Below are 17,221 nucleotides of genomic sequence, written 5' to 3' on the forward strand. Positions count from 1 at the left end.
ATTTGAGTCTGACGTAAGGAGGAAAATCTTTTCTGCTTCTGCAATTTAAGTTACGAAATCTGTCCGCCTGTTTTATATGGGCTTTGTGATTCGAAACAGTGAACGTTCGGCAGGACAGCATATTTATTACCCGAGGTTTCTAGGTAAAATGCGTCAAAATAAAGTACCGGACTATGATTATAGCCCTGATGAAAAACCGAGAGGGAGAAACCGATATGCTTTCGCCTAACAGTGTTTACTGCTGTAATTGCTCGGCCTCAATATTTTCAATGGGGAGCTTTTTTTCCTTTCCATGTGTGAAAAAAAATTTTATGTCATTTGCTGACCAGGAGGGCGTATGAGTTAGGTGGGAGTGCCCTCACTGGATCTAGTAGGTGGAGAACGACATAAAGCTTTGTGAATTTCATGCCTCTTTAAGTTGTCTCTTGGGAAGATTGTGAATGCTTGCGCCCTGCATTGCAAGGAAATTATTGCACGCGCTAATACATTCACAACTTTGCTGAACAGTGATCATTACTGTCGTGCTCGCAGTGCTGTGGTACCTGCTTACCGTACACAAATTTGGCTGAAAAGTTATAAACGTTCAAATGCATCCTCTTTTTTGTTTTGAAAAGAAAGTGTGAATTACTGCGTAGGTCACACGTTACATTCACATCGTTGTGCACGAAAAGGAGTACAACAGACCAGAAGACAAGCGCTATCATTTTCATGCGCTACAAAATGTATGCAATACCAAATCTCCGGACTTTTTAATATTCTGCGCCTTAGATTCCCCTTTAGCAATAACATTCCTTCCTGTTCCCGTATTTTCGAACTATGCAAGGTAGCAGGATTCTATGGACGATTGCTTTCATAAAGCATACATTGGCGATGTGTGCAAAATAAGAAAAAAAAATTGTTGGCTTTGCGCATCTCATCGATAAATTTCTAGTGGTAGTGCATTCTGGAAAGCGTTTAAAAAGCGTCATTCAGATCAAGGCTGTAATAAGAACAGAATCATAATTAGGCAACGTTAATGCCTTGGTGCGAGCTTATGAATGAAATGGAACACGGCGAAAATGTGTAAAGGAATGATTTTTTTTCTCTCCGAAAGATTTGACGTTTACTTACCCTGTTTACTGTGGCTGCAATTGCTCTATTTATTTCACATGCCCTTTTTTATTGTTTGGCAAAATTGAACAGGCACAGTTTTGGCCGCCTCAGCAACCATGATCATTTCGCATAAAGTTGTCGGCCATTTAAGCTTCGATTTAGGAAGAAATTTCCCAATTCCAAACGCATACTTAAAGTCTATGCAGCTGTTTACAAACCAAATTTTATCCGATAAGTGACCAATGGTTCTCACCGCCCAGATCAGACCTTTCCGCAACCAATAGTGCACCTCTGCAGCATGTCACTTAGCTCAAGCCTCCACGCGACCTCCCGAACTCGCGTGGGTGTAGTACACACCAAACAGAAAATATTAAAAGGGAGTAAACTTTCCCCTAGCTCTCTTCATTTCATAAAGGGTGTAAGCCAGCGTACGACTTATTACCTTTCTTCTCCCGTATAGGCGTATTTGTGTTTAAAGTGTAGGGTTGAAACAGTGGGCGCACATCCATATTGAACAACATAAGTAACCGCCTAGCCCTCCCTAGAGGCAACTGATGTTTTTACCTAGCTTTCTCCGTGCATGTTTGCCTGTCCTCAAGGCTCCGCCGTCTCGCTTCAACGAACAACAGAACGGTCGGAAGGTTGCCCTGGTTTCACATCTGGTACTTGGTGAAAAAGGGACGTCGAATGACTTGTTTTGAAATTGCCGCGGGCATAAAGTTATAACGCTGTCAGACTGCAAGCGGGGCCAGGATTTTCCTTTTTCTTTTCTAATGACCAATGCGCGCTTTCTCGCCACCAAGTGCGGCGAAGACAGCCCAAACTCCTGCGAGTCAAGGCAGATAAAACTCAGAAGTGAAAAGGACAGCGGAGCGCTGAAACCGAGTTCGACGGCTGCTTTCTTTCCGCCGCAGGAGAGAAAACATGCACGAGCAGATTCTCGCAAGAAAAAAAAGGCAATACTGCCGGGCAGTTCGAGTGTTAACAATAAATAGGAAAATATACTGTAACGTCAATACAGCCCCGCCAACATCTGAGGCTCGTCGAGGTTGGCTCGTAATCGATCCGTGTAGTTTTCCCGGCAATTTGGAGAGTGACTTTCGCGTTTTTTTAGCGTTGCCTTGGATGCATGTGCGGTGGAAGCATGTGTTTCCTTTTCTTAGTTTCGGAACATTGGCGTGCCCTACTGCTCTTTAGAGGATCGACAGTGTAAATGAGGGCGCACTATTTATTGCACAACAATGTTTTTGTTTTTTACTTTGGTGTCATGATGTCCACATGAAGGGAGCGCACCAAAACAAAACAGAGGCGGTGTGTAAAGCAGCTAGGATATTTCTAAATGCGTTAATGTTAAGCACACTCTCCGTAGCCGCAGTTCCATGTTCAATGTTATCTTTGTTTTTTTTTAGAAAAGAATATTTCCAGTAGGGAGTATACAGACCTCTCTTCTGCTTCAGCGTTTACCATCGCAGCGCACGAGACGTCCTCTGGAGAAGAAATGCAGAATCGTAATTCGTAAAGGCTGACCACCAGCATGAAAATCTTCACTATATTTTGAAGGACTTTTTCACTTTTTCATCAATCATAAGACGATGCCTGCCAAAAAAAATGAATTGAAAGGTATGTTCACACAGTGGGGCCGGAAGGGACTATCGCGTCGCCGGTATCTGAACGCTGAGTAATTTATATCGTTTATTTCATATCCTATAAGTACCTGAGCTTTATGCCTTCATTGAAAGAGGCAAACGCCTGACGCAAAGTTTTCTCTTGTGTTAAGCTAGAAGAATGCAAACATTCAATTTTAACGCATTTTTCGTTTTATCTTGGGCACCAGCTCCAGCACAATTTCGACCAGATGTCATTAGAGCTCCGCTCAGAGTACTGGATGCATATCTAGCTAAAAATTTTGTTTTTTGACTACTGTTTTCCCTATAAATGTTTGAACCGCATAAGGCTACGAAACATAACTTGCTACTTGAACCAACGAAATTCAGTAACCAGAATTTTTTAACCGAATGTCTAGATAGAACCGTAGAAGCTTCGAAATCTTTCCTAAACCAGTAATGTGCCAACCTATTTTTACACCAAAAAGAGTAGTAAGTTGATTTATAATGAAAGTTGAGGTGTTTTATTCATGTTACATTTTTTCTAATCAGTATTTTATTTAATTATTTCATTTATTCAATACTTCCAGCCGCCTTTTGGTGGCCAAGCCTGGACTGGGGATACAATTGCACAGTGCTTTGTCAACAACGAAAAACGAAAAAAAGGCTTGCAGGCAGGCAGCAAAACTTCTGTGGAACAACTCAAATAATAGTAACCAAGATGCAAAACGTTTTTTTTGTCAAAATTATGGAAGTGGAGAGATTTCAGGTCATTACTATGCTAATGAACTGATGAGTTTGTATCCTCTCATTCGCTCCAGAATTTTTTCAGAGCCCATTTTTGTACATTTTTTTGGCTGAAAACTGTGATTTGTTGAACCTAAAATTAATTAATGAGCTCTTTTTACCGCGTCAAAAAGTCCTATGCAAATCGGAGCGGTTATTCCGCCCTAGGAAAGAGCAGAGAAGTTGCTCTCCACCGTACCCCAACAAATCTAACAGCGAACAAATGCAATGTAATGGGATTAGTTTAAGATTAAATCTTCTTAGGTTGTTCCGAGACTCTTTTATGTAAGTACCTCCCTCAGAAAGCACTGTGCGCACAAATATTTTTTTTTCTGGTGGTCCGCGTACACAAAGCTCCGATCATTGCTGCATGCTCTCGTAGTCCAAATCACTGGACTCGCTAGGGTGTTCGGCACGCTGAGAGCATTTATTTTTTGTGCTTTTCTAGTGCGAAACCCTACTTCACGAAATCGAACCGGCTCATGGATTTGTGTGGAGGATGACCTTGGGCAAACCATGAATAAAATAAAGATTGCCACGACTGGGATATGAACCCGTGGCGGCGCGGAGACATCTGCTTCGGTGGCCACTTCACAAGAGCACTAAGCTTTCGCCGCATTTTTTTTCCAACATGGTATTTAATAAATGAGGTTATGTATGTACAGAAAGAAGCTATTTACAGATGATTTACAAAGCATGCAGACAGTGACTTAACTGCACTAGTTTGATAGAAAACAATACAGCTAAAATGGCGGCAAAGACAGACACCGCATCAACAGCGGCAGCCAGTCCGGTAGAAAGTCCTTTTCATCACAAATGCCCCTGAGTTGGAGCATCCGACTGAAATGGCTGCTGGCTGAAACAAGAGGTGCGGCTTAGCAGTCCAGCATGCATGTTTTTCACAGGCTTAATTTCAGTGAGGAAAAACGTGTCATAAAGTTCGTAATCAGGTTTGGTAGCCGCAATGTAACGAATCAAGCAGGAATTTAAAACGAAATATTTCTTTAGCGTCCTCTGCAATACTACCTAAAGCAAAATTGCATCCTTGCCGTTAATAAAACACTGTTCAATGATTTCAAGTTCATTGCTCGGACTGCAATTAACAGGAGACACAAAAATGTTTTTCCTGTGGAGCCACGTGTCAACAGGTAGAACTTCTGTCTGTAATTTGTAGAAAAACTTTTGTGCAAGAAGGGATCGGCATCTTATACAGACGCGTTAACACGTCATGACACTTGAGGCCAATGCACACAGAAGGATGCAATGGTGGCGTAAATAGCATCGTTATGAAATCCCTGTACAGACTCTTACACGAAACAGAAAATAAGTAACCGTTATAAAATCAACTGTCAAAAACCCACAGAACAAGAAACTTCCTGCATAATGCTCAGTAAAGGGGGCGCTCACTAAATTTTGAAGAAGCCACTAAATTTGGAAAGAGTGTAATGAAATTAATCGGCAAGAATGCTCTAATAATGGGATGGAAGCTATCAGGAAATAAGAAGAAACGGATCCCTGCAGCCAATCGCGCCTCGTGTTAATGCGCAACACGCTCTCGCACTGCGCATTGCACATCGTTCTCTTCATCAACTAATACTACTATCAAACTGATATTCGCGCTTTGAGCTTTATGGCGTTAGTGACGGTAAAATGCAGATGTGCGCGGCATGCGCTGGAGTGGACAGCGATGTGGCAAAAACACGCATTAGAGCAATACCTGTTGGCGCTGACAACACTGCTTATTGACGTACAATGGGCAAATTGGCATTGACGACGAAAAAGTTTAACACGCGCATAACTGGCTATCCGGGTAAGTAGACACTTCAACTGCGCTTTCATGTATGCAATGGTGGTGTACACGTGCGGAATGCTCTGATTTTGCAGAATATTTCGTGATTAGCAACGCTAGAGCGCTAGCTAGTTCTTTAGCAGTAGCAACGCCAAATGGATGCATACTCTCGTAAAATTTATTCTCGAGCGAATAATTGAACGCGAACGATCCTTGTTGTTGAAGCCATATGCAAAATACTGCACGACACTTTTATTCTTGTATATTTTAAAAAATTCGTCTGAAGACACGCCCTTTAGCAAAAAAAAAACACTGATGATATCACGCTCTCTTCGACTCTGCTGCATTCGGTGACTGAACGGTTGCGAGATTTCAAACGACATGTCATGCATTTGAATGCAGCGAGAAACTTTGCTATCCATGTCCGTGTACCTCGGTGTTCTTCGACATAGCGACTGAAGGCCTTGTTTGGCTGCAATGATTAGCTTTCTGCCTCTTCATGTTCGGCAGAGCCAGATATGTGCGGCGTCGAAGTGGGCCTCGCGGGGAAGAGGTAACATCGCTACTCCTAGGCCTCTGCACGCACAGCGCTCAATGGATGTGGCCCTTTGTGGATCGCACGTAGGGCCATTGAATGGCTGATCGCGTTCAGTCACCGCACAGTTACTTTTTATACATCGTGCTCGTCAAGATCTCGCCAGGGCACTTCCATTCGGGACATACGTTCACTGTTCTGTTGCCTTTTATTCTGCGCAGAGTGAATCATTCTGGCCCAAGACGACATCGTCTTTATGCCGAATGGCTAGTTTTTCTATTTGCTTTCAGGTCGTCTGCACTCTTCAGCTAGAGTGTTTTAATTGCTGTGCTGGAGGCAGAGCATCCTGTTTATCCTTAACGAGCAGACCTTTGTGCGCTACTGTCTCTATCGCTTGCAGGGATAGTCCACGAACATAAATAAGCATCCCCTCATTCTGACTGCCTCCTGCAATTGACGCTTTGCCGCTGGCACCATCATTGAGAGGAAAATACAGAATGGCCAAAGGACGCATTAAGCGAGGAGACGGCGGGCTGTTGCATAAAAGGTTTCTTGGTTCCTGCGGACGTTAAATATTTTGGGTGCCATTTCATCTAAGAATGTTGTAGACTAAAAGATTGTATATTTTCTTTCTACGATGCCTTTTGCTGCTGCTGTGTTTTTTTGGTGGAGTCCCAGAATAAGGTGCTTTTCTCTTTGTGCCATGAGTGTGCTGTGCTGAGCACTTCGTGACCGACTTGCACAGATACACCTGCAGTGAGAGGCCGCATAAACTCGTGCCGTAGAAAGGGCCAGTTCCACTGTTGTTCTGAAACTACAGTAACAATAAAGACAATACTCGTCAATGATTTAAGGTCAGCAATCTCAGTAAACTTTATGAGGCGCCAGCTTGAAACATGAGAAAGATACATTACAGCAAGGACGATGGTGTTCCAGCCCTGCGTCTTCCAGCGTCTTTCTTTGCTCTTGTTTTTGTGCTTCCCAGCTTCACTTCATCCTCACGTCCAATAATTTTTTTTAATCGAACAATTGAAATGGCACGCACTTAAACGGTTCCCTATTCGGTAACATACCTTGCAAACAAACTCTGGTTTTACATGAAGACTTCATTCATACATATCTGCAATCCATAATCGCACAGAGCCCACAGATTTCATAATACCATGAATGGCTAATGTGTGGGACGAGGACAAGGGCAATTGGGATTGTGTACAACAACGTGCCTCCTCAGATCTCCTGAAATATGTCATTGCCCACTTTGAAAACGCATTGGTGTTCCGGAGAATAGACGGGAGTAGGGCTCGTCAACAGACCTACCTTACCGCACTAGAGGCCACTGGACTTTACCTCTTAGAACTCACCCTACGTGACGAAGGAGGGAGCCACTTGATCTGTATATACGCTTATATTGTATTGTGCGTCAGCATGAGCTCATTTTTTTCTTGAATTGTTGCTTTTTTGTATAGTGCCATTTTCATATTCAAAGTGTATCGCGTGGTGAATCTTTTCTTGGCACTTATGAACTGCGGCTCTTAAATATATTCACATCAAGATCCTTCATTGTGCCTGCGGAGTTTATCACACTCAACGGCTGCAAAGCAATTTGCTCCGGCACTACCTTAAAGGTGTCCGAGGACATGTGTATTTGGCTGTCCAACATCCATTCCCTACTTCTCAATGCTTTTCTGTAGAAGCGGCATTTTAACTAGTTGCGGGGTATGTAGTTGGAAATTTGGTATAGAAATTTCGAAACATAGGAGCCCACGATCTACTTTCAAGCAATAACGCTCCGGTCGTCAGCTTCGGAAACACCACCGTAGCCGTCTCCCCATTCAAGGCGCGTCGCTTCAGCGTTCGGACAAAACAGGGCGTACAGATAGGAAGGCAACCGACTCTAGTACTATCAACTGCCTAGAGAGACAGCAACCGAAGTTTAACTTTCCCCATCCTGGGAATTCCCGTCAAGCCGTGCTCTGAATCCGGACGACGCATAGAGCCGGCGTTTGATCTACCCTGCCAGAGGCTATATTGGAGTTCTCTCCGAGTTTAACCGGCGCCATCAGAGTAGGCTGCTTCCTCTTTTTGATACATTGCTTACTGGCTGTGATGCGTTGGAAGCAGGGCTCCAAATTTAGTTGGGATGTCGTGTAGCTAGGCTATTCATGTCACATAATTTTTTTATCATCTCACATTTAAGAAAATAAAAAATTAGTTCAAAAGGAACTTTATTGGGCGATAGTTTGGAGGCTTATATTCAGTACCTTTGAGTCATTTCACTGTGCAATTGAAGGCCTTAAAGAAACCTAATGTAGGATATACTTAAATGTCGCTGGAAGAATAGCCCTTCATCCAAGACCATTAGAAAAACAAAATTCCTTTGTTTTCCACTTGTTCACCTTGTAAACATTGCGAGACAAAGGCGGTGACGCATTATTGATTTCACTTGATTTGACATTTCTTTTCGCTTTATTAACTTAATGGACCCAAGATCTTTGAAAGACATACGTTACTGCATCTTCTGATTCTGCCTTAAGCGACAAAATAATTGAACATTGCACACTCTTCGCAAGTGGAAAAACAGTGAAAAGCTTGAAACTTCTACCGAATCTTTCTGATGTGTTAAACTTCTTACCCCCCAAAAGATCAGGTGGAGAAAAGCAATATGAAAACGCTACTAACCTCACACATTGATGCGGGTTGGGCTAATGTACTTTCGGGAGAGATTCAAAAGGAAGAATCGGCGGTGCATGCAATGCACAGGGCGCCCTTGTCACAAGCGGATTCATTAGTAGCCTATGTTGCTGACGCTTCTTCTTAAGTGCTAGCGAGTGTTTCCACATCAATCCAGTGCTCCATATAGCGCATTAAAACGGCGTTCATGTTTCATTGCTAAAGTGTAATAAACACACAGTGCGAGTAAATTGGGCGTCTGAGTAGGCACTTCGTCGCATTCTCGGGTCCGTATTATTATCTATTTTGGAGTAACTCAAAAAATTATTCGGGATAAAATTTCACGCAACCTGGACTCGCACAAGCGCAGCCCAAAGCGCCTGATATCCTGTCTCGTAAGAAATATTCTTTGTAGTTGCGCACAGTTCTTTAGTTTAATACAGCGCCGATGCAGTCTGAAGAAAGGTGGCGGTTGTTTCTCGAGTGATGAGGGCTACTCACGGCTGCTCTTTTTACCAAAGCTTTGGAAGTGCAGTATTTTCCCAAACTGGGCAGCAGTGCTATCTCTTCGATTCGAATCAGTTCACCGCGTCGACCGCAGCAATGTGTTGTGAGTGCGAAAAAAACATCACACCTGCTTTAAAAGAACGTCAGTTTGGGCTAGATGGTGCATACTATTTGAGACAGGAAATAACAGCGCCAAAGAGAGACAAATACAAGCATGACTGACGCAGAAGAACGCTACCTTCGAAGATATTACTTGTATCTGTTTCTTTTTACCGCTAGTATTTTTGTCTCAAACACCAAAGCTGCTATCAGCATGGATGGGAACAGCCCCTGAACACCTATTTTACCCAGCTTCAATAAAAGAGCGGTACATGAAACTAAATGCACGCCCATACACGCCAAACCCCCGGAAATGCTTCAGATACCAGAAATACGGTCATGGTTCGCTCAGCTGTCGCGGCCACGAAAAGTGCGCGAAATGCGCTTCAAAAGATTACAAGTCAGATAGCTGTGACGGTACACCTTGTTGTGCAAACTGCTAGGGGGACCAGCCGGCATATGATGATGATGATGACGATGTCCTCAGACTGAATGGCACATACTCACGGCTGTGCATTAGCGAGGCTGCATTGCTGATACACATGGGTAAGGAGTGGAGTAGTTGTATAAAAGCCGGGCGTGTCCATCCTGGAAGAAAGAAAATGACATTATAGCCATCAATACCAAAGAAAATATATCATTGAAAGAAGCACGAAGGCGATTCTCATCATTCAGAAATATATCAGGAAAGGTTAAACGTACGTGCACCCGATAGTATCCAGTTGCAACATTTTTTCGTTTTTTTTCTTTCGATTCTGTGTTATTTTGGTGAAGTATAGAGTGAGGAAACGTTGTATAAACCACAGCAAGCCGTGTCTGACCATGCTTAATCGAAATTCCGCTCTGTAAACTGGGTTCAGCCGGCTTGAACCTCAGGCAGTTTTGAAACGAAAAGCTTCACTACGCGGGTCAGAGTCGAGCTTCGCGTGAGCCGAACTGGTGAGTTATGCGCATGCGCGAAAACGAGTGACGTCACGAGCCGCGCAGGTGGTCGCTCCTCGCCGCTGGCGCAGCCGTCGTCTGACCTTTCGGCGCAGCCGCACGCTACTGCACATGTGCGTCATGTGCATGTGCAAGGAGGCTATATAATGCGCTTGCCAGAGAATAGGCGTGCGCACTCGACATGGAAGGGAAGGAGAATGCGGCTGCTGCTAGACGACGCAGAAAAGCTGAGAAGCTAAATTCGTCCGATCCAGAAGTACTCGCTTGGGAGTCGGCTGCACAACAGCGAAAAAATGATAGAGCCATAGCTAAACGTGCAGCCATTGAGTAACCATGTCTACGCATATAGATAAACAATGTATATAATACCGGCAAACCTACAAAGCATAACCGTGACGCCAAACCAAGCATGACTGAAGCTTTTCGCTTGTATATCCAGGCTTAACCAGAGCTAAGCCACTGCCTAAAATTATTCTACCTGCATTTGTGGCGCACTAAGAATGTGTGGCTCTGTTCATAGTGCACAAATTTTACCAGAAAATTTGATTTCCACAATCGTAAACATATAGGAAACCATGTGGGTTTCATCTATGAAATACAAGTGGTGCTTCTCTGGATGTTGATCAGAAGTTCTTAAGAGCCTTGAAGAATGCCGAAAAATTGACTGAGCATTATTCTTATATCTTGGTCTTCCATGTTCGATAAGGTGTCTACGCTTTTAGTAAATTACCGCAGTCCTTGCTTTAACTTCTTGCGCAAGGTGACAAGTTTCACACCTGGGAAAGGACATCTAATATGCGAGGTATTTCTGGGACTGAAGCTTCTTCTAAATTTCGGGTAATGAGGCAGGTGCATTGTATTGAAAGGCCAATTTATGAATTTCATGTGAATGATAGAATTTATTTACCAGTGATTTTAGGGCTCCTCTGACGGCGTGAGTAAGCTCGAAAAACGGCAAAAATCTGGCGCTAATTCTTGAAAATATTAACGAGTGCCCGGCAGAAAACCATCTCAGCTCACTCTGCAGATTCTCTTTCGTTCGGAACCGAAAAGTGATGCAGAACGTTAAACTTAACGCGCTCCACTTAGTGGCAGCTCTTCCAGATAGCCGTAATCCAGTACTTTCCTCCGAAGTAGTTAACGCTTCTGCCCATGAGCTAGACCAATTCTATGCTTTCTTTTGCTGTGGATAAATAAAGGACAGTTCAATTCATCAACTAGTACAATTTGCTGCTGAGCATAAAAATCATTCCTAGAATCGAGTCGGCTGTCTGCGCTTGTCAAACTGGTTCAGTGCGTTCTTTGAACAAATAAAAGAAGCTTTGTGGCGGCGTGCACATCGACGCGAGTTTCAAATATTGGGCATACAAGTTTGAGTGCGTGCCCAACTTTTCGTCACGTGCAAACGAAAACGAATACGAAAATATGTTGCCAAAAACAAACATCGGCTAGCCTAAACTGCCCAGAAGTCGGTGCATCTCGGTTGTAACCTCTTTTGTATTTCTGTTTACTGGCGGTTGTTTATTGGTGTTGTTTGGTAAAAGCCGTAAAGTACAGGGCCTAGGTGAAAACTAGTGTTTCACAAACAGCGTCATGCTTCTGGTAAAATAACAACACCTTAAACCAGGCCTTGTAGCATTACTGCTTCCTATTGCATTTTGCACGGCTGTCTTGTTTAACTCAACGTGTGATGCCTGACTGAAGCTTCGCTTCAATTCTACCGGCATTAATATAATCAATTAGCCCAACAAGAAATTCTTTTGCGACTACTGTATTGCAGGCGGGGAAAGATGGTTCTGACTAAGTTACATTAACAGGGAGCATAAATTTTTATTTCAACCAACAGTTGATTCGCTGGCTTCGCTTCGCAACAAGCGTTTAGGACACGGGGTAGATACAGTGCAACGGAGGCCGCATTCGGTGCACTTGAACTGCATATAAGCCCGTGCGCTTAACCATTTAAGTGCGCGTAAAGAGCCTCAAGTGGCCTGCATTCAACCAGAACCTCTTCTACGGGGTCTCACATAGCATATGTAATGTTTTCGAACATTGGACTCCTATTAAAATGTCATACAATACCACACGTTTAGCAGTGTATAAGCTTAAGCCACTCGTACACTGACTTATGCCTAGTGACTAAAGATTTTGTACTTCTTACCAAAACATTCCAAACATCGCTGTAGAAGCCTGCAGCTTCGCTGCGATTTGATTTCGTGGCGCTAATTGAACGCAGCTCGTTCATGAGAAACCCTGTAGTCCAAAGACTACTACGAAATGCTGCATAGAAAAACGTTGTGCCGTTCTTAAAGTTCCTGCGCAAGTTTTCCCATTGCTATATTGACCGATGGGAAAAAGCTGACGCAATATGAGATTACTTGTCTACATGTAGCGTTTCGAAGCCTTGTGTCACATTCGATAGCTTCAGTGACAGAAAAGTCATTTTCCCTGTCAGTTTTTTACGAAAGCCCAGCGACTGCCTACGCCGACATCGGCGCAGACAAGGGTTAGGAAAGCTCTTCGTAGCTGGATAAAGTTGAACTTAGGCGCGTCATTCGAACTTGATGTGAATCCAATTTCTAAAGAGGAGCGCTGAAAGCAAATTCATAACAAGTCAAATATCTTCTTACTTTTTGTTCGTTTTCTTTTTACCTCTGAAACTGTACTTGATGGTTGCGACGTTTCCACGCACAATTTTGTTACTTTTTCTTTTCGGCTCTTTCTATATCGGGCGCCATGTCACACTGTATCTGCTGTCCTTTATGTCTTCAAGACAGGATGGATTTGAGCTACTTCAAACGAAATGTATTGGGAAATCCTCTTGAAATGTGGCTTAGATTACGAGAGAGAGGTTTATGGATATCCTATTATATTGCACGGGCAAATTTGTATGTTGCCAAGCAAGGGTAACTTTTCAGCGTGCTGTCCCTCACTCTTTGAAATATAGATCCCGGGGCTGTTGACACCAACTGAGCTTGAGGTAAAAAGGAAAAGACGCGACTTTTATTTCAAAGGAATAGGTTGTTTATTTCGCGAAATCTGACTTCAGTCAGAAGGATGAACGAACTCGAAAGGAACAGTCTAAGGCTTCAGTGAAAATTGACCAGGGCGGTAGAAAGGTATATGCCTGCATTAGCACTGCCCAAAAATTGGTTTCTTTACTGCAGAGACAAGAAATCTGAATCACCAAAGAGCTTAAATAACATGAAAATCGCGGTTACAAAAGAATGCGCCATACAAGTTAGAAAAGACAAATAATAAATGTCACTAGATATTCACGATACTTGGCTTCTGCTTCAAGCAACGGATGCTTAGTTATGGTCAAAGAGACCTAATGGTCACTAACATTTGGCTACGTATAGAGCGTCTATGCAGATGTGGCCAGGCTGCGGCTCCTCGCGATTCCAAGTGCGGGTCGTGTCTCTCTGGAACCCCGCCCACTTTCCTATTTCATTGTCTAAGACACCTTCTCTTATATTGTAGAACACCGGCGCTCGGCAGTTGGCGCCGTCCTGCGGGCAATCCGCGAAATTATGCGTGTGCAACTCGTAGTTTCTGAGTATATTTATGGTCCATTCGTTCCAGCTAATGCATGCTGCAGCCCTCTTCCGCATATGCGGCCACTTGAGCTGCGACACCGATGTTTTATTTTCTCTGTCCGCATATGAAGATAATTACTGCAGTGGGACTGACCATCCCCAGCAAAACGGCGTTCGACACCTAACAGAGAGCGCAAGTACGAAGAAGAACATTGTAGTTTGCTTCCTGAATGGTAGAAAGACTTCCCCACGGAGAAAAACGGTAAAAACATTTGTCTCATTAATATTGATGACACTCACATTCCCTCACGTAATAAGCCCCACATTCAGGGTCTTTATAGCAATAAATGAATAAAAATTAAACAAATAAATAAAGAAACAAACAAATAAATAAATAAATCAAGAAACAGGAAGGAAAGAAAGAAAGAAAGGAAAAAAGAAAGAAAGAAGGAAAGAAAGGAAGATAGAAAGAAGGAAAGAAAGAAATACTAGCCGAGTAGTCCCTGACGTTCCTTTGAGGCCAATCACAAAATGTTTTCTAGGGATTCTCCAGCCTGATGGGATCTGCGGAAGCGAAATTGGCGCCGCTCAAATCACGACTTCCAAGGATTCCCAGGCCATAAATGCTGATTGTCAATCTTACCCGGCGCCTATACTCATCCACTTTGTTCAAGCGCGCACAGAGGTGAATAGCATCGCCCCTGACATGATATTTCGTTTAACGGACGTTCCACAAACTCCCCCTGCCTCTTTGCCCTGACGCTTTTAACATCTTCAGCCTCTCTCAGACAGCGTACATGTGCTCTCATTACCCCGTGTACATACCCCTTCCCCCAACCTATCACGGGTGGAGGAGGTCTCTCTGAGGCGGCTGCGGGTCGAAATGGCCCTTACGCCTGCAGTTCGCAACCAGTGGAAAAGTGAGAAGATTATTGCGCCCTCACTGCGAAACACCCGCTTCTAACACCGCTGTCCATCACATATTGTGGACATGCCCAGGAACTTCGTTGGTGCGCGCTCGCGTTCTTCAAGAGGCAGGCCTGTCCTCAAACAATTACTCCGATTTACACCTGTGGCCAACGAAATACATTTACGCCCGAAGATTATGTGAACTTTTATACATAACCAGACTTAACGGCTTTTTTGTAACGTATTACAACGTTCGTTAATGACATCACGGTTTTTGCCGTGCGGCACAATTAGCGTCCCAAATAAACAAATTAATCAAATCATGACTTCAGAACCAGCAGTCCCTGGGGCAGGTCTTAAGCAAAGAATTGTATAAAGGGGCTGACGCTTGCGTCTTAATTTCACAGAACATTGCTCGCGCTAAGCGCTGCTATTCTAGGAGAGAATTCGTAAAGAAAAATATCTGCAACATCTTGACAGTGTTGGACCCGAACAAAATGAAACTTCAAAAGCTGTTCAGCCAACTCCCAGTGTCACGGCACTCGGTCGAGAGGTGCTTTTCAGAGCTGAGTTCTGACTTTTTTTTATTTTTTTTATTCGAGAAGTGTGCCATGAGGCATCAGTTGAAAAAAAAGGAAGGGGGGAAGGGATGCACGGGACCGAAAGTTAAAAGAAGGAGTGAAGACCCGTTACGCTGAGGTAGTCCCAGAGGTTGCTAATGAAACGGTTGTTCATAGTCCACTTCACGTAGTCACTTTCGCGGTTCCACTGCAGGCCCACCTCCCTGAGGAGCCGTTTTATGATAGCAGCCGTCTCTGGGCACGTCCACAACAAGTGCTGCACATCACAAATGTTCGGTGCAGCACTACAGTGAGGGCACCTGTCAGGTGCTGGCAGATCTTTGGCACGCCACTGATGACGGACAGATGGTGTCAGAGCCGCCCCTGCCCGAATCCGGCGCACAGATACCTCCTCCTGCCGAGTAAGACTACGGGGAAGAGGGTGCGAACACGGAGGAATTAGAGCACGTGTTCGCTGGCGCAGAACTTCGGAATCGAAAACATGGGACAGGAACGGATCTGGGGGAAGAGGGGAAGGTGGCGGATCGTCTGATGTAGGAAGATGAGTCATAGCATCCGCTTGAATGTTATGTGGATCCTGGGCATGGCCGCGAACCCAGTGTATGCGCACAGGCCATGAATACTTTGCACAGAGCACATGAATTGACTGTGAAATCTGGAAAGTCCATCGAACAGCCTTAAGTTGTATTAAAAGCGGCGCGGGAGTCGGTGTAAATATGAACTGTATTGAATGTTGGAACGAGTGGAAGGGAAGCAATGGCATTATAAATGGCTTGAAGTTCCAATGCCAGGGGAGTGCACGTATCCGCAGTGTACGTCGCGCGAGAGTTAAGATGCTTATGAGATGGACTATACACAGCAGTAACTCCCCTCTCTGCAGAATGAGATGCATCCGTGTATAATATGCACCCTTCAGGCAGATACGCTGCTGATACCGACGGTGAAACAGGGGGGTGATTGTCAGTGAGCTGGTAATATGACCACGGAGGAAGTTTCTTTAAACGATGAAGTTGGAGAGACTGTTTTCGAGCTCTATTTGCCACCCGCTGGTCGACGAGTTCACTGAGTGTATTAAGTTGGGCGAACTCCTGTAGCACAGGTATGGGTGTTAAACGAGACCGATATGTTATGACGCGCATAGCCTCACGATTGATAGCGTCAAGGGAGTCCCACTGTCGGCGAGTGAGAAGTTTAAATTGTGCCTGATATACTATCCGTGGCTGAAGGATAGAGCGCACAAGCTGGCGGGCTCTATGAGCACGTGCGCCACCAGAGCGCATAGCTATGCGACGAATCAGACCTAGAGTAGCGTGTGCCGATTTGCGGGTGGCTGTGAGCCACGGCGTGCCAGTCCCCGATGTATGGAGGAGAAGACCAAGAATACGAACACTTTCTACCTGAGGAATCAGAGAATTATGTACCGTAAAATTTAAAGGGGGAGCTTTCCGTAAGACGGCATTATTTTCAATGCGAATGAAACGTGATTTAGTTGGAGAGAGTGTTAGACCCAGATGTAGGAGGCGAGATGTCAATACATCCAGCGCGTGCTGAAGGACCGATTGATGAATATACGCATCTGGATGACAGCACCACAAGGTTATATCATCGGCATACGCAAGCATGCGGATAGAAGGGATGATCTCTAGGGCTCGAAAAAGAGGAATTAAAGCCACATTAAATAATGTGTTGGGAGAACGGAGCCCTGCGGCACTCCTCTATTGGAAGTGAAGTTACCAAAGTGCTTTCCGTGGACACTCACGCTGAAGGTTCGATTTGCTAAAAAGGCGTGAATGGAGAGGAGGAACCGGTGAGGGAGACCAAGAGTTTGAAGGGAGGCAAGAATGGCAGAGTGAAGGATGTTATCATATGCCTTTGTTATGTCTGTGGCGATTACAGTTCGTACAAGATGACTCTGCGGAGAGTGTACAAGCACGTCAGCAGCCAAAGTAGCAAGGCCGTCCTCCGTTCCAATTTGTGGGCGGAAACCAATTTGGGAATCTGGCTAATAATCATAGGATTCCAGCCACCACGACAAGCGTGCGGCTAGAATGTTTTCATAAAGCTTGCAGATGGTAGGCGTAAGGAAAATTAGACGAAGGGCCGAGAGAGATACTGGAGGCTAACCTGACTTGGTTATTGGAATCACAATAGAATGTTTCCAGTCTCCCGGC

This window comes from Amblyomma americanum, chromosome 8, assembly GCF_052857255.1.
Source record: "Amblyomma americanum isolate KBUSLIRL-KWMA chromosome 8, ASM5285725v1, whole genome shotgun sequence".
NCBI classification, from domain to species: domain Eukaryota; kingdom Metazoa; phylum Arthropoda; class Arachnida; order Ixodida; family Ixodidae; genus Amblyomma; species Amblyomma americanum.